This window comes from Balaenoptera borealis (assembly GCF_965194805.1).
Source record: "Balaenoptera borealis genome assembly, chromosome: 8".
In the NCBI taxonomy this organism is placed as follows: Eukaryota; Metazoa; Chordata; class Mammalia; order Artiodactyla; family Balaenopteridae; genus Balaenoptera; species Balaenoptera borealis.
The window spans coordinates 31,033,105-31,043,992 of NC_138865.1; the positions used below are offsets into that span (position 1 = coordinate 31,033,105).

Consider the following 10,888-nt stretch of genomic DNA (forward strand, 5'->3'; position numbering starts at 1 on the left):
TTGAAGCTCCCTTAAAAACCCTGTTGTTGTCAGGCTTATACTCATTGCAGGCATGACTGTTAGAGGAAAAAGAGGATACAGGAAGAGACAGGGTATTTTAGTTTCCGAGTCAGAGCTCATCCTGTCCTGTTTTATAGCTAAAGGGAAACTCAAAGGGAGCTCTCACTTCGAAGGTGGGCCCTGATATGCCAAGTTAGCGGGGTAGGCGTGCAACAGTTTCCATGAGGCCTTAGAAGTTCTCCTGCGTTAGATGAACGCTAGTAAGGTTTTCAGGACTCCTAAATGCCTCGCGGCAGCACTCGTTTCCATACAAAGACACTGAGTACTCCAAGGCTTCCCTGGGCTTGCTGGGCCACAGTCAGACCCGTAGGCCCGTCAGGATGCCCCTGGGTAGGCCGAGTGAAGGGTAACACGCTGCACGCTTTACTCGGGGAGCTAGATATCCCCAACTACCGAAAGGTTTCATGAACACGGTTCTAGAAAGTCAGGCATGCCGTGGAAGTCGTCCTCGTTGCCCTAGTCTGAGCTGTACTGAGAAAAACTCTCTGCTTACAAGTCCTTCTAGGACCTCATACCTGAAGTCACCGTATCTCAAGGAGAAAGGCAGCTTGCATTGCAACTTCCACTACAGCACAGTTTTCTGTGGAACACTTCAGGCTTTTGGGAGAGGCACCGGACCCTCAGAGACCTAGGGCCCTCTTTCGTCTAGGCAGTTCACTACACGCAGAACACCCTGTGTAGAAAAGTTGAATCAGGGAAGAGCCAGGGAGGTAGCTAGGTCTCTTTTGACCTGCCAGTACCCTGAGACACTTACTCTGAGTGTCATCCTGGAGATGGTGCCTGATGGGACTGGCCTTGTTTTCCCACCTTGAAAGCTCCTCTTCTGCGCCTTGAAGATCCCTTAAAAACACTGTGGTTGTCAGCCTTATACTCACGGCAGGCATGGCTGTGAGAGGGAAAAAGAGGTTTCACGAAGAAACAGGGTATCCCAGTTTCTCGGTCAGAGCTCATCCTGTCCTGTTCTATAGCTAAAGGGAATCTCAAAGTGAGGCCTAACTTCGAAGGAGGGCCCTGATATGCCATGCAGCAGGGTAGGAGTGCGCAGCTTCCACGAGGCCTTAGTCGCACTTCTGCATTAGTTTCACGGTACAAATCTTCTCAGGACTCCTGCTCCCTTGCGTCTGCACCCGTTTCCGTACAAAGACACTGAGTAACCCCCAGGCTCCCCTGAGTTGAAGATCAACATTCAGACACGTAGGCCCTTCGGAGTCCCCGTGTCTGTGCCGAGTGAAGGGCAGCATGATGCACGCTCCCTCGGGGGAGCTCGATTTCCTCAGCTCACCAACAGCCTCAGGAACACGGTTGTAGTAGGTGCAGCATGCCATGCCAGTCTGCCTGCTTACAGTAGTCCGAGCTGTACTGAGGAAAACTCTTTGCTTACAGTTCCTTCTACCAGCTCCTAGCTGAAGTCAACCAACCTCTAGGAGAGAGTCGGCTTGTGGTCCAAGTGCAACTAGAGCACACTTTCTGGTGTAACGCCGCAGGCTTTTGGAAGATGCCCAGGAGCCCAGGACACCTAGGGAATTCTTTCATTTAGGCAGTTCGCTACACGCAGAACACCCTGCATAGAAAAGTTGATTCTCCAAGGACCCAGTGAGGAGCTAGGTCTCTTTTGACCTGCTAGAAACCACAGATGCTTCTTCTGCATGTCAGCCTGGAAATGGCGGCCTTAGGAGACAAGCCTTGTTTTCCCGCCTTGAAAGCTCCATTCATGCGGCCTTGAAGCTACCTGAAAAACACTGTGGTTGTCGGACTTGTCCTCACTCCAGGCATGGCTCTGGAAGAAAATGAGTTTTCTCGAAAGAAAGAGGGTGCTTCCAGGCCCTGGTGGGGAGCATATCCTGCCCTGCACTAGAGCTAAGGGGAATCTCAACGTGCGCCCTACCCTCGACCTAAGGCTCTGATTTGCTCTCCAGAAGGGTAGTTGTGCAGCATTTTCCTTGAGGCCTTAGTCACAGTCCTGCATTAGTTTAAAGGTACTACTCTTCTCAGGACTCCAGGCCCACTCGTGTCAGTACCCATTTGCGTACAAGAACTCTGAGTACCCCAGGACTCCCCTGGGCTTGCTGGGCCACACTCAGACCCGTAGGCCCTTCAGTGTGCCCCTTTTTAGGCCGAGTGAAAGATAACAAACTGCACTCTTTCTTGGGAAAGCTAGATTTCCTCAGCTCACCATCCGCCTCAGGAACACGGTTCTAGCAAGGCCAGCAAACCATGGAAGTCTGCCTCATCAGCCGATTCTGAGCTGTACTGAGTAAAACTCTCTGCTTTGAAGTCCTTCGAGGACCTCGTACCTGAAGTCACCGTATCTCAAGGAGAAAGACGGCTTGCATTCCAACTTCCACTAAAGCACAGTGTTCTGTGTAACACTTCAGGCTTTGGGACATGCACAGGGCTCTTAGAGACCTAGGGCAGTCTATTGTCTAGGCACTTCACTCCACGTACAACACCCTGTGCAGAAAAATTGATTCTGGGCAGAGCCAAGTAGGTAGCCAGGTCTCTTTTGACCTCTTAGAAACCACAGCTACTTATGCTGTGTGTCAATCTGGAAACAGGACCTGACGGGGCTAGCCTTGCTGTCCCATCATGAAAGCTCCTTTTATGCGCCTAGAAGCTAGCTGAAAAACACTGTTGGTGTCGGGCTTATACTCACGACAGGCATGGCTGTGAGAGGGAAAAAGAGGTTTCACGAAGAAACACGTATTCCAGTTTCTGATTCAGAGCTCATCCTGTCCTGTTCTCTAGCTAAAGGGAAACTCAAAGTGAGGCCTAGCTTCGAAGGAGGGCCCTGATACGCCATGCAGTGGAGTAGGCGTGCAGCAGCTTCCATGAGGCCTTAGTCGCTCTTCTGCTTTAGTTGAACGCTAGTAAGCTTTTCAGGACTCGTAGAGCCCTCGCGGCAGCACTCGTTTCCGTACAGCGACCCTGAGTACCCCGAGGCTCCCCTGGGATTGCTGGGTCACACTCAGACCCGTAGGCCATTCAGGGTGGCCCTACGTAGGTCGAGTGAAGAGTCACACGCTGCACTCTTCCTTGGACGAGCTAGATATCCCCAGTTCACCAACGGCTTCATGAACACGGTCCTAGCAAGTCCAGCATACCATGAAATTCGTCCTCGTTGCCCTACTCTGAGCGGTACTGAGAAAAACTCTCTGCTTACAAGTCCTTCTAGGACCTCATAGCTTAAGTCACCGTATCTCAAGGAGAAAGGCAGCTTGCATTGCAACTTCCACTACAGCACAGTTTTGTGTGGAACACTTCAGGCTTTTGGGAGAGGCACAGGACCCTAGGAGTCCTAGGGCAGTCTTTCATCTAAGCAGTTCGCTACACGCAGAGCACCCTGTGTAGAAAAGTTGAATGAGGGAAGAGCCAGGGAGGTAGCTAGGTCTCTTTGGACCTGCCAGAAGCCAGAGACACTTACACTGCGTGTCAACCTGGAGATGGTGCCTGATGGGACTGGCCTTGTTTTCCCACCTTGAAAGCTCCTCTTATGCGCCTTGAAGCTCCCATAAAAACACTGTGGTTGTCAGCCTTATATTCATTGCAGGCATGGCTGTGTGAGGGAAAAAGAGGATACACGAAGAGACAGGGTATTTCAGTTTCTGATTCAGAGCTCATCCTGTCCTGTTTTATAGCTAAAGGGAAACTCAAAGTGAGCCCTCGCTTCGAAGGAGGGCCCTGATATGCCATGTAGCGGAGTAGGCGTGCAAAGGCTTCCATGAGGCCTTAGTCGCTCTCTTGCTTTAGTTGAACGCTAGTAAGGTATTCAGGACTCCTAGACCCCTCGCGGCAGCACTCGTTTCCGTACAAGGACACTGAGTACTCCAAGGCTACCCTGGGCTTGCTGGGCCACAGTCAGACCCGTAGGCCTGTCAGGGTGCCCATGGGTAGGCGGAGTAAAGGGTAACACACTGCACGCTTCATTCGGGGAGCTAGGTATCCCCAGCTACAGAAAGGTTTCATCAACACGGTTCTAGAAAATCCAGCATAACATGGAAATCGTCCTCGTTACCCTAGTCTCAGCTGTACTGAGAAAAACTCTCTGCTTACAAGTCCTTCTAGGACCTCATAACAAGTCACCGTATCTCAAGATTAAAGGCAGATTGCATTGCAACTTCCACTACAACACTGTTTTCTGTGGAACAATTCAGGCTTTTGGGAGAGGCACAGGACCCTAGGAGACCTAGGGCACTCTTTCGTCTAGGCAGTTCACTACACGCAGAGCACCCTGTGTAGAAAAGTTGAATGAGGGAAGAGCCAGGGAGGTAGCTAGGTCTCTTTTGACCTGCCAGAAGCCAGAGACACGTTGCGTGTCAACCTGGAGATGGTGCCTGATGGGACTGGCCTTGTTTTCCCACCTTGAAAGCTCCTCTTATGCGCCTTTAAGCTCCCTTAAAAACCCTGTTGTTGTCAGCCTTATACTCATTGCAGGCATGACTGTTAGAGGAAAAAGAGGTTACACGAAGAGACAGGGTATTTTAGTTTCCGAGTCAGAGCTCATCCTGTCCTGTTCTCTAGCTAAAGGGAAACTCAAAGTGAGGCCTAGCTTCGAAGGAGGGCCCTGATACGCCATGCAGTGGAGTAGGCGTGCAGCAGCTTCCAGGAGGCCTTAGTCGCTCTTCTGCTTTAGTTGAACGCTAGTAAGCTTTTCAGGACTCGTAGAGCCCTCGCGGCAGCACTCGTTTCCGTACAGCGACCCTGAGTACCCCGAGGCTCCCCTGGGATTGCTGGGTCACACTCAGACCCGTAGGCCATTCAGGGTGGCCCTACGTAGGTCGAGTGAAGAGTCACACGCTGCACTCTTCCTTGGACGAGCTAGATATCCCCAGTTCACCAACGGCTTCATGAACACGGTCCTAGCAAGTCCAGCATACCATGAAATTCGTCCTCGTTGCCCTACTCTGAGCGGTACTGAGAAAAACTCTCTGCTTACAAGTCCTTCTAGGACCTCATACCTGAAGTCACCGTATCTCCAGGAGAAAGGCAGCTTGCATTGCAACTTCCACTACAGCACAGTTTTGTGTGGAACACTTCAGGCTTTTGGGAGAGGCACAGGACCCTAGGAGTCCTAGGGCAGTCTTTCATCTAAGCAGTTCGCTACACGCAGAGCACCTTATGTAGAAAAGTTGAATAAGGGAAGAGCCAGGGTGGTAGCTAGGTCTCTTTTGACCTGCCAGAAGCCAGAGACACTTACGCTGCGTGTCAACCTGGAGATGGTGCCTGATGGGACTGGCCTTGTTTTCCCACCTTGAAAGCTCCTCTTCTGCGCCTTGAAGCTCCCTTAAAAACACTGTGGTTGTCAGCCTTATATTCATTGCAGGCATGGCTGTGTGAGGGAAAAAGAGGATACACGAAGAGACAGGGTATTTCAGTTTCTGATTCAGAGCTAATCCTGTCCTGTTTTATAGCTAAAGGGAAACTCAAAGTGAGCCCTCGCTTCGAAGGAGGGCCCTGATATGCCATGTAGCGCAGTAGGCGTGCAAAGGCTTCCATGAAGCCTTAGTCGCTCTCTTGCTTTAGTTGAACGCTAGTAAGGTATTCAGGACTCCTAGACCCCTCGCGGCAGCACTCGTTTCCGTACAAGGACACTGAGTACTCCAAGGCTACCCTGGGCTTGCTGGGCCACAGTCAGACCCGTAGGCCTGTCAGGGTGCCCATGGGTAGGCGGAGTAAAGGGTAACACACTGCACGCTTCATTCGGGGAGCTAGGTATCCCCAGCTACAGAAAGGTTTCATCAACACGGTTCTAGAAAATCCAGCATAACATGGAAATCGTCCTCGTTACCCTAGTCTCAGCTGTACTGAGAAAAACTCTCTGCTTACAAGTCCTTCTAGGACCTCATAACAAGTCACCGTATCTCAAGATTAAAGGCAGATTGCATTGCAACTTCCACTACAACACTGTTTTCTGTGGAACAATTCAGGCTTTTGGGAGAGGCACAGGACCCTAGGAGACCTAGGGCACTCTTTCGTCTAGGCAGTTCACTACACGCAGAGCACCCTGTGTAGAAAAGTTGAATGAGGGAAGAGCCAGGGAGGTAGCTAGGTCTCTTTTGACCTGCCAGAAGCCAGAGACACTTACGCTGCGTGTCAACCTGGAGATGGTGCCTGATGGGACTGGCCTTGTTTTCCCACCTTGAAAGCTCCTCTTATGCGCCTTGAAGCTCCCGTAAAAACACTGTGGTTGTCAGCATTATATTCATTGCAGGCATGTCTGTGTGAGGGAAAAAGAGGATACACGAAGAGACAGGGTATTTCAGTTTTTGATTCAGAGCTCATCCTGTCCTGTTTTATAGCTAAAGGGAAACTCAAAGTGAGCCCTCGCTTCGAAGGAGGGCCCTGATATGCCATGTAGCGGAGTAGGCGTGCAAAGGCTTCCATGAGGCCTTAGTCGCTCTCTTGCTTTAGTTGAACGCTAGTAAGGTATTCAGGACTCCTAGACCCCTCGCGGCAGCACTCGTTTCCGTACAAGGACACTGAGTACTCCAAGGCTACCCTGGGCTTGCTGGGCCACAGTCAGACCCGTAGGCCTGTCAGGGTGCCCATGGGTAGGCGGAGTAAAGGGTAACACACTGCACGCTTCATTCGGGGAGCTAGGTATCCCCAACTACCGAAAGGTTTCATGAACACGGTTCTAGAAAGTCAGGCATGCCGTGGAAGTCGTCCTCGTTGCCCTAGTCTGAGCTGTACTGAGAAAAACTCTCTGCTTACAAGTCCTTCTAGGACCTCATACCTGAAGTCACCGTATCTCAAGGAGAAAGGCAGCTTGCATTGCAACTTCCACTACAGCACAGTTTTCTGTGGAACACTTCAGGCTTTTGGGAGAGGCACCGGACCCTCAGAGACCTAGGGCCCTCTTTCGTCTAGGCAGTTCACTACACGCAGAACACCCTGTGTAGAAAAGTTGAATCAGGGAAGAGCCAGGGAGGTAGCTAGGTCTCTTTTGACCTGCCAGTACCCTGAGACACTTACTCTGAGTGTCATCCTGGAGATGGTGCCTGATGGGACTGGCCTTGTTTTCCCACCTTGAAAGCTCCTCTTCTGCGCCTTGAAGATCCCTTAAAAACACTGTGGTTGTCAGCCTTATACTCACGGCAGGCATGGCTGTGAGAGGGAAAAAGAGGTTTCACGAAGAAACAGGGTATCCCAGTTTCTCGGTCAGAGCTCATCCTGTCCTGTTCTATAGCTAAAGGGAATCTCAAAGTGAGGCCTAACTTCGAAGGAGGGCCCTGATATGCCATGCAGCAGGGTAGGAGTGCGCAGCTTCCACGAGGCCTTAGTCGCACTTCTGCATTAGTTTCACGGTACTAATCTTCTCAGGACTCCTGCTCCCTTGCGTCTGCACCCGTTTCCGTACAAAGACACTGAGTAACCCCCAGGCTCCCCTGAGTTGAAGATCAACATTCAGACACGTAGGCCCTTCGGAGTCCCCGTGTCTGTGCCGAGTGAAGGGCAGCATGATGCACGCTCCCTCGGGGGAGCTCGATTTCCTCAGCTCACCAACAGCCTCAGGAACACGGTTGTAGTAGGTGCAGCATGCCATGCCAGTCTGCCTGCTTACAGTAGTCCGAGCTGTACTGAGGAAAACTCTTTGCTTACAGTTCCTTCTACCAGCTCCTAGCTGAAGTCAACCAACCTCTAGGAGAGAGTCGGCTTGTGGTCCAAGTGCAACTAGAGCACACTTTCTGGTGTAACGCCGCAGGCTTTTGGAAGATGCCCAGGAGCCCAGGTCACCTAGGGAATTCTTTCATTTAGGCAGTTCGCTACACGCAGAACACCCTGCATAGAAAAGTTGATTCTCCAAGGACCCAGTGAGGAGCTAGGTCTCTTTTGACCTGCTAGAAACCACAGATGCTTCTTCTGCGTGTCAGCCTGGAAATGGCGGCCTTAGGAGACAAGCCTTGTTTTCCCGTCTTGAAAGCTCCATTCATGCGGCCTTGAAGCTACCTGAAAAACACTGTGGTTGTCGGACTTGTCCTCACTCCAGGCATGGCTCTGGAAGAAAATGAGTTTTCTCGAAAGAAAGAGGGTGCTTCCAGGCCCTGGTGGGGAGCATATCCTGCCCTGCACTAGAGCTAAGGGGAATCTCAACGTGCGCCCTACCCTCGACCTAAGGCTCTGATTTGCCCTCCAGAAGGGTAGTTGTGCAGCATTTTCCTTGAGGCCTTAGTCGCAGTCCTGCATTAGTTTAAAGGTACTACTCTTCTCAGGACTCCAGGCCCACTCGTGTCAGTACCCATTTGCGTACAAGAACTCTGAGTACCCCAGGACTCCCCTGGGCTTGCTGGGCCACACTCAGACCCGTAGGCCCTTCAGTGTGCCCCTTTTTAGGCCGAGTGAAAGATAACAAACTGCACTCTTTCTTGGGAAAGCTAGATTTCCTCAGCTCACCATCCGCCTCAGGAACACGGTTCTAGCAAGGCCAGCAAACCATGGAAGTCTGCCTCATCAGCCGATTCTGAGCTGTACTGAGTAAAACTCTCTGCTTTGAAGTCCTTCGAGGACCTCGTACCTGAAGTCACCGTATCTCAAGGAGAAAGACGGCTTGCATTCCAACTTCCACTAAAGCACAGTGTTCTGTGTAACACTTCAGGCTTTGGGACATGCACAGGGCTCTTAGAGACCTAGGGCAGTCTATTGTCTAGGCACTTCACTCCACGTACAACACCCTGTGCAGAAAAATTGATTCTGGGCAGAGCCAAGTAGGTAGCCAGGTCTCTTTTGACCTCTTAGAAACCACAGCTACTTATGCTGTGTGTCAATCTGGAAACAGGACCTGACGGGGCTAGCCTTGCTGTCCCATCATGAAAGCTCCTTTTATGCGCCTAGAAGCTAGCTGAAAAACACTGTTGGTGTCGGGCTTATACTCACGACAGGCATGGCTGTGAGAGGGAAAAAGAGGTTTCACGAAGAAACACGTATTCCAGTTTCTGATTCAGAGCTCATCCTGTCCTGTTCTCTAGCTAAAGGGAAACTCAAAGTGAGGCCTAGCTTCGAAGGAGGGCCCTGATACGCCATGCAGTGGAGTAGGCGTGCAGCAGCTTCCATGAGGCCTTAGTCGCTCTTCTGCTTTAGTTGAACGCTAGTAAGCTTTTCAGGACTCGTAGAGCCCTCGCGGCAGCACTCGTTTCCGTACAGCGACCCTGAGTACCCCGAGGCTCCCCTGGGATTGCTGGGTCACACTCAGACCCGTAGGCCATTCAGGGTGGCCCTACGTAGGTCGAGTGAAGAGTCACACGCTGCACTCTTCCTTGGACGAGCTAGATATCCCCAGTTCACCAACGGCTTCATGAACACGGTCCTAGCAAGTCCAGCATACCATGAAATTCGTCCTCGTTGCCCTACTCTGAGCGGTACTGAGAAAAACTCTCTGCTTACAAGTCCTTCTAGGACCTCATACCTGAAGTCACCGTATCTCCAGGAGAAAGGCAGCTTGCATTGCAACTTCCACTACAGCACAGTTTTGTGTGGAACACTTCAGGCTTTTGGGAGAGGCACAGGACCCTAGGAGTCCTAGGGCAGTCTTTCATCTAAGCAGTTCGCTACACGCAGAGCACCTTATGTAGAAAAGTTGAATAAGGGAAGAGCCAGGGAGGTAGCTAGGTCTCTTTGGACCTGCCAGAAGCCAGAGACACTTACGCTGCGTGTCAACCTGGAGATGGTGCCTGATGGGACTGGCCTTGTTTTCCCACCTTGAAAGCTCCTCTTATGCGCCTTGAAGCTCCCTTAAAAACACTGTGGTTGTCAGCCTTATATTCATTGCAGGCATGGCTGTGTGAGGGAAAAAGAGGATACACGAAGAGACAGGGTATTTCAGTTTCTGATTCAGAGCTAATCCTGTCCTGTTTATAGCTAAAGGGAAACTCAAAGTGAGCCCTCGCTTCGAAGGAGGGCCCTGATATGCCATGTAGCGCAGTAGGCGTGCAACAGCTTCCATGAGGACTTAGTCGCTCTCTTGCTTTAGTTGAACGCTAGTAAGGTATTCAGGACTCCTAGACCCCTCGCGGCAGCACTCGTTTCCGTACAAGGACACTGAGTACTCCAAGGCTACCCTGGGCTTGCTGGGCCACAGTCAGACCCGTAGGCCTGTCAGGGTGCCCATGGGTAGGCGGAGTAAAGGGTAACACACTGCACGCTTCATTCGGGGAGCTAGGTATCCCCAACTACCGAAAGGTTTCATGAACACGGTTTTAGAAAGTCAGGCATGCCGTGGAAGTCGTCCTCGTTGCCCTAGTCTGAGCTGTACTGAGAAAAACTCTCTGCTTACAAGTCCTTCTAGGACCTCAAAGCTTAAGTCACCGTATCTCAAGGAGAAAGGCAGCTTGCATTGCAACTTCCACTGCAGCACAGTTTTCTGTGGAACACTTCAGGCTTTTGCGAGAGGCACCGGACCCTCAGAGACCTAGGGCCCTCTTTCGTCTAGGCAGTTCACTACACGCAGAACACCCTGTGTAGAAAAGTTGAATCAGGGAAGAGCCAGGGAGGTAGCTAGGTCTCTTTTGACCTGCCAGTACCCTGAGACACTTACTCTGAGTGTCATCCTGGAGATGGTGCCTGATGGGACTGGCCTTGTTTTCCCACCTTGAAAGCTCCTTTTCTGCGCCTTGAAGATCCCTTAAAAACACTGTGGTTGTCAGCCTTATACTCACGGCAGGCATGGCTGTGAGAGGGAAAAAGAGGTTTCACGAAGAAACAGGGTATCCCAGTTTCTCGGTCAGAGCTCATCCTGTCCTGTTCTATAGCTAAAGGGAATCTCAAAGTGAGGCCTAACTTCGAAGGAGGGCCCTGATATGCCATGCAGCAGGGTAGGAGTGCGCAGCTTCCGTGA

The 10,888-nt window shown here is 51.4% G+C and overlaps 1 long non-coding RNA gene across 1 annotated transcript; it reads left to right on the forward strand.

Moving 5' to 3' along the window:
* Positions 1 to 7,815: 7,815 nt before the first annotated feature.
* LOC309633204 lies at positions 7,816 to 10,645 on the forward strand. Its single transcript, XR_014247383.1, has 3 exons — positions 7,816 to 7,883; positions 8,775 to 9,655; positions 10,545 to 10,645. It is a non-coding gene; the product is annotated as an uncharacterized lncRNA (long non-coding RNA).
* The last annotated feature ends 243 nt before the right edge of the window (positions 10,646 to 10,888 follow it).